General features: G+C 30.9%; 1 long non-coding RNA gene and 1 pseudogene across 2 annotated transcripts; both read left to right on the top strand.

Annotated features, from left to right (window-relative positions):
- Window positions 1–2,059: 2,059 nt before the first annotated feature.
- On the top strand, window positions 2,060–2,826 carry LOC146897526 (uncharacterized). Its single transcript, XR_015023546.1, has 2 exons — window positions 2,060–2,168; window positions 2,549–2,826. It is a non-coding gene; the product is annotated as an uncharacterized LOC146897526 (long non-coding RNA).
- Window positions 2,827–4,700: 1,874 nt separating this feature from the next.
- LOC146897525 (subtilisin-like protease SBT3 pseudogene) lies at window positions 4,701–7,383 on the top strand (annotated as a pseudogene). The gene has a single exon (XR_015023392.1). The product of XR_015023392.1 is annotated as a subtilisin-like protease SBT3 pseudogene (transcript).
- Window positions 7,384–7,481: the final 98 nt, after the last annotated feature.

Raw genomic sequence — 7,481 nt, 5'->3', positions numbered from 1 at the left:
ATCTAATCTAAAATCTAATGAAATTTTAGAACCTTTGTTTTGCACGGTCAAATGAAATAAGTAAAAAGTAATGATTAAAGGTCAAATATTTTTGATTCAAAAATTGAACAAAATACATTTGACCTTCTAAGATTTGAATAATCAGTTGATTTCTTTTAAAAAAAAATTATACGATTTTGTTGAATCTAATCACTACACAAATTATCAATTTCACATTTAGGATTAATAAACGGTCATTCATTCAAAACATTGAATCCATTTGATCATCAAAATCACATACTCTCTCTATCCATTTGATCATCAATAAACACATAAGCGTCTATTGTCTTTTTCACTCTTATTAAGTAATGTGTTTATTTTATGTACGAATATACCTTAAATATCCTTTGTGTGTATGTAAACTCACATCACCTAAGTTAATAGTATACAACGGCAAAATACCTACAAATATTGCATTGTTAATAGGCAAATAATTAAACCTCCCCCCGTCCTTTTTTTGGTCATTTTTTAAAAAACATTGACCAATTTTCAAGTGTGTTTGAAGCTAAATTTCATTTGTGTCATTTTTTATTATGAGAGAAAATTTCGTGGAATCAAGAGTAATTAATTTAAGTGTATTCATGGAAATTTTTTAAATGTAGAGGTGTATTAAATGAAGATAAATATTTTCAATGTATTTTATTGGTCATGATAATTTATGTCTTTTGTTTCTTATAAAAAGAACAGGAGAGAGTACCATATTAATTTTAAGAAACATTGACTCAATTTTTTTTAATAACCCCTCCATCTCACATTAGATTCTAATTTGAGTTTTACATTGGTATTAAGGAAATGATTAATAGTGTTTATTTCAAAGGTAAAATATGTGTCATTTACTAAAACACCTTTATATACTCCCTCCGTTTCAAAATACATGTCCAAGTCAACCACTTCACACATGCAAATGCACAATTTTGACCGTTAATATCTTTAATTATCTAAAGTAAAAAATTATAAAAATTTAATATTTTGAAAATATTTGTCGAGACAAATCAAACAAAATCTTACATGCTAATATTTATATTTATACATTAGTTAAAAAGTATGGTCAAATTAAGTCAAGTGAATAGTGCACATTGCAAAAATTGGACATGAATTTTGAAACGGAGGGAGTATTAATTATAGTTAGTGGAGTTGTTGATTGAAAAACAATAAATAATGGTATGTTAGTGGAAAAAGATAATAAATGAAGGACACTTATTATAAAAAGGGCTAATAATTAATTTGGGACAAGGAAAAAAAATAGAAAAAAAGACACTTATTAGTAAAATGAAGGGGAGTAATAAATTGAATCAAATATTTCTAAAACGAATTAAATATTGCATTGTTAATTTATTTTAGTTTAATTAATTTATCTTTTATAATAAAGGGTTAATTAATTTTTTAGTCCCTATAAATATTCACAGTTTTGTTTTTAGTCCCTATAAAATAAAATCACACTTTTTAGTCCCTGTGATATTTTCCTTAAGCATTTTAAGGACCAAAAATGTTGATGGAAATTTTTGACAGGGACTAAAATGTTGATGGAAAAATTTTATAGGGACTAAAAATGTTGATGGAAAATGATTAATAATGTTTATTTCAATGATAAAATATGTGTCATTACCTAAAACACACTTATATATTAATTATATTTAGTGGAGTTGTTGATTGAAAAGCAATAAATAATAATTTGTTAGTGGAAAAAGATAATAAATGTTGCATTGGTATTATAAAAGGAACAAATAATTAGTAATTAATTTGGGACAAGAAAAAATAAAAAAAGACACCTATTATAAAAGGAAGTAATAAATTGAATCAAATAATTCTAAAGAAAATGAATTAAATATTGCATTGTTAATTTATTTCGGTTTAATGAATTTATTTTTTTATAATGAATTGGTCAATGGTCAATGGCCAAAGTGTAACCAAAAAAAAATGGTCAATGGCCAATTAATGGTTGTCATTATGGAAAAAAATACATTTTAACTTACATTTTATCTCTCTCACATACTATATGAAATAACTTATAAGTGCAATCACACCTTTGAACTTTGAACCTTAAACCCTTAACAATTCTCCCAAAATCATAAACATGAAAACCCTCTTTTGTTTTTCCATTCTTTTACTTGTTTTCTCCATGAATTTTGGTACAATTTAAGACACTTCATTTTGTTTTGTACTCCCTCCGTTTCAAAATGAGTGTCGCTTTAGCCAAAAAAAATTGTTTCAAAATGAATGTCACTTTCAGTTTCCAATGCAATAATAACTTTTTCTTTTCAATTGTACCCTCCAATTAATACTCTGCACACCACTTCCAAAGTATTACTTTTAAAACTAACCAATAGTTAATAAGGATAGTTTGGTAAAATAACCATTCTCTTTCTTTTAATCATTGCATTTCTTAATATGTGTGTAAACACCTAAAACGACACTCATTTTGAAACGGAGGGAGTACAATTTTTTTATAAGTTAGGGGTTCTTTGTCTAAGCATGTTAACATTTGATTTGATTATACTATTCATTGCAGGAAATCAAACGATGGTGTCTGAGGCAAAAGAGTGCTTTCGCCATGGACCTCATGTCTGTGATGAACCAAATATTTCGGCTTGCTTAAAATTTTGCCAAGATGCATGCAAAAATAAACAAGCAAATGGGAGATGTTTGGATGACAAATCTTGCTTTTGTTATTGTTGCCCACAATAACAAATCTTTCTTTTGTTATTGCTATAATATCGAAAGGTTTCACCTTTTAAATGTGTAATATGGTGAACTAATAAATAAAGGGTTGACTGCACATTTTTCTCATTTTTAGTGCTTATGTAGTTGTGCTCATGTTGAATCTTACTAACAAGAAGACTTCTTCACCCTAATTATAAGATTGTAAAAGCACAAAATTATTTATATGATTAGAGCATAATTTACAATAGTTACTACATATATGGCCCAAAAGGTTTTTAGTATTGGTTTCTTGATAATACCTTTTCACCCGTTGCCCAAATTGTCTACATATACATTTTCACCCCTTGAAATGGAGATGTCCGAATTGTCTAAATACCTAATGCAATTTAAGAACCCATGTTTTGTTGTGTATAAGAGAAATGATATTTGTACAATCAATTTTAAACAACTTTTATGACAATATTTTATCTCTTTTTTTTTATATAAGATATAATATATTATAAGATATTCTTTGAAAAAAAATAAAAATATATAAAGATATGAAAGTTAGGGTAATTTTTAGTTGACACCTATAAATCCATCCACCCATTTCACCACTCCTATGTGGTAATTTTTTTGTCTCATTCCAATCCAACAATAAAATCAAAAGAAAATAAAAAATAAAAAAATAAAAACATAACTTCTCCCTCTACTGTGAATGTGATATCACCGCATTTTTTATTTTTACAGCTTTTGATCACAATAACAACTAACATCACCAGATTTGGATGCTTATTACCCACAATAATTTCACTTTATAAATTTTCCTACTATAATAAAGACAACAAAAAGAAACATATTTTTATACTCTTGTAGGATCTCCTCCTACAATTCAAGAGGGTGAAGGAAAAAGAAGAACAGTATGGTCAAGGTTGATGAAGAAACTCATAGTTGTTTAGATCTTAATATGAATATTGATTATTATTATCTCCAAAGTGTTGTTCAATTCACCCCCTTGTTTCTCTCAGAATGCGAATAACTTACAGAAATAGATCTAACAATTAATTATTATTACTTTCAATGATGTCAACACTCAACATCAGTGTCAGCATTTGACAGAGTGGCGGAGATCGACGACGTGGTACTGGTGGTGGTCGGCCGATGAGTTGTGGCATTGGGTTTGATGGAAAGTTTGAAAGACGGGTGCAGAGGAATGATAGCATGCAAGACGTTCACCTAATGTGAAGTCCCTTGTACCGAAGTTTTAACTGCAGAACAACTTAATAGAGTTAATTTTGAAGGTGATGTTCAAATCCTACATATACATGATAGTAGTAATATATGCATGATATTCTCAAATTACATACATCTTTGTATATCTAAAATATATGCATGGTGCTTTTTAAAAAAAGAATAGTTAAATATGTTCTTGATCTTTATAAATATTTTATCTAATTTATATGGTTATTCTTATACATACTAATGTCTTTAGATTTAAATATTTTATCTAATTTATATGGTTATTCTTATACAAATGTGTTTAGATTTTTTTTTTTTTACCTAATTATTTAATTAGAAGACAAAAATAATTTTAAAAGAAGAGCTTATATGGAATGTCGGGTAAGATTATTTTAAACTTTTGGGTAAGAACTCTTGCAAAAGTGGTAACATGTCACTTTGTTTCTTCACCCTCTCAAAGCAAAAGCATACTGCTCTTTCATTTTTTTAGGCAAAAATTTGTTGTTTACTTAATTAAAGTGAGATTTGTATTTATTATGGTTTGATTCCCATTCCATTTAGAGAAAAAGAGTGGAAATCTCAACATCCATTTATTTGTTTGTGTGACGCTGTTGACACGTGAAAAATCAGAAAGCATATGATCAATATGCTGCTACTCAACTACTTTTACCACTTTGATCAATTAATATTACACTAGTGTGTGTGTTAAAAAAGTTACTCAAATTTTAGATATAAAATAAATTTAAAAACAAATTGGAGAAGAATATATTGTTCAGTCATTATCAACCGTATCGAACTGCTCATATGCTGCCACGTGGGCTAGAGAATCTGGATTTCTCCTCAAACTTAAAAGAGAAGTTAGTTCTCTTCTCTACAAATATGTTCAGAAGAAACCAAAGAGCCACCACAATTCAAAACACTTCTTCAATCATGGCTTTCAATATTACTCTCTATTTTTGGTTTTCCTGTGTTACATGTCTTCACTTCATTTTCACAATGGCTCACTCTTCTCATAACTATATCATTCATATGAATTTATCTGCTATGCCAAAACCTTACTCCAACCAAAATGCTTGGTATGAATCCACTCTTTATCAAGTAATTACTACCAACAACAATAATCCTAACCCTAACCCTACCTCTTCTAAGATCATTTATACATACACTAATGTTATGAATGGTTTTAGTGCTAATCTCTCACCTCAAGAGCATGAAGCCCTCAAAACCTTACATGGTTATATTTCTTCACAACCTGACACACACTTGAAACTTCTCACAACACACTCACCACAATTCATAGGCCTTAATCCCTACAAAGGAGCATGGCCAGCTTCTGATTATGGCCAAGATGTTATTGTTGGTGTCATTGACACTGGTGTTTGGCCAGAAAGTGAGAGTTTTAATGATAATGGAATGACTCAAATTCCTTCAAAATGGAAAGGCAAGTTATGTCAATTTGAAAATACCAACCATTCATCTCTGTGCAACAACAAACTTATTGGAGCTAGGTTTTTCAACAAAGGATTCTTGGCGGAAAATCCCAACATTAGTTCAACAATTGTCAACAGCACACGTGACACAGTTGGTCATGGGACACACACTTCAACAACAGCAGCTGGGAATCAAGTTGACGGTGCGTCATTCTTTGGTTATGCAAATGGAAGCGCAAGAGGAATAGCTACATTGTCTAAAGTAGCAATGTACAAGGTTGGATGGACGAACCCTGCAGATGTAGTTTCATCTGCATATGTAGTTTCATCTGATGTATTAGCTGCAATTGATGCCGCAGTATCGGACGGAGTTGACATACTTTCAATATCATTAGGCTTCGGCAGTCTACCTTTGTATGAAGATCTAATTGCAATAGCCTCTTTTGCAGCTATGGAAAAGGGTGTGTTTGTGTCTACTGGAGCAGGTAATAATGGCCCCTTCTTTAAAAAGCTTAGCAATGAAGCACCATGGGTAACAACTGTTGCTGCTGGTACTTTGGACCGTGAATTTGGTGGGATACTTACACTTGGTAATGGAGTCTCACTCACCGGTTTGTCTTCCTATATAGGAAATTTCTCTGCTAGTAATTTTCAAATTGTTTTCATGGATATGTGTGAAAATGTTACAGAATTAATCAAAGTGAAGAGCAAGATTGTGGTTTGTGAGGATAAAAATGGAGATCCAACTGATCAAGTTTCTAATATGTTTCAAGCAAATGTTGTTGGAGGTGTTTTCATATCAAACATCTCAGAAATAAGTGATATGATTTTAGTCTTGAATTTTCCATCCATCTTTATTAGTCCAATAAATGGAGAAATTGCCAAATCATACATCAAGAGTAACTCTAACTCGGTTTCAACGGCAAGCATGTCTCTCGGATTAACATTTTTTGGTACAAAACCAGCACCTAGGGTCGATTATTATAGTTCAAGAGGGCCATCAAATAGTTGTCCATATGTGTTGAAACCTGATATTACAGCTCCTGGTACATCAATCTTAGCTTCATATCCCACAAATGTACCTGTGTTAATTCTTGAGTCTGGTAATAAATTCTTCAACAAGTTTAATGTTTTAAGTGGAACATCTATGGCATGCCCTCATGTTGCTGGTGTAGGAGCACTTTTGAAAGGAGCACATGCTGATTGGAGCCCTGCAGCTATTAGGTCAGCAATGATGACAACATCAGACATATTTGATAATACTAAGGAACTCATAAAAGACATTGGAAAAGGTAACAACGTAGCAACACCTTTTGCACAAGGAGCTGGTCATATCAACCCCAACAGAGCAATTGACCCTGGTCTTGTTTATGATGTTGGTGTACAAGATTATGTTAATCTTCTTTGTGCACTTAACTTCACACAAAAAAACATCACTACCATTACAAGATCTTCTTCCAATGATTGTTCTAAACCTTCTTTGGATCTTAATTACCCTTCTTTTATAGCTTTTTTCAATGTTGGAAATGCTTCTTCAAGGACCATCCAAGAATTTCATAGAACAGTTACCAATGTTGGTGAGGGACAAGCTATTTATGTTGCTAGCATTACGCCTGTTGAAGGATACCGTGTTAGTGTTATCCCCAATAAGTTGGTATTCAATAAGAAGAGTGAGAAGCTAAGCTACAAGTTGAGGATTGAAGGCCCTAGAATGACACAAAATAATGAAGTAGCTTTTGGTTACATCACATGGCAGGATGGGAAGCATGTGGTGAGAAGCCCTATTGTGGTAACTACCCCCAATTTCAATTTGTAGATCACTATGTTAAATCACAATTAGTAGAATAGTATAACTTGAATAAAAAATTAGTTCTTATCACAGTTGTCATGCTTTTTTATTTTGGGCTATATTTTATAGGAATTATTTGTGTTTTCTGATGAATACTAGAAATCATTTTGGTACTTAAATTATGTGTATCAGAGGTGGATGCAGTAAACCATTTTTCATATATTGAAATAATGTGATGTGTGATAATGAGTCTAACCAAATTAATTTAGAGATGCATATTGTTTACCACTAATGAAAAAAGTTGAATTACAGATTAAAAATAGATACAGAAAAATTGAAATTGA

This window comes from Medicago sativa, chromosome 8 (genome assembly GCF_051527215.1).
Source record: "Medicago sativa cultivar Bolivia chromosome 8, Bolivia_mono, whole genome shotgun sequence".
In the NCBI taxonomy this organism is placed as follows: domain Eukaryota; kingdom Viridiplantae; phylum Streptophyta; class Magnoliopsida; order Fabales; family Fabaceae; genus Medicago; species Medicago sativa.
Note: the sequence above shows the minus strand (reverse complement) of the source record. Positions and strands in the feature narration are given on the sequence as shown.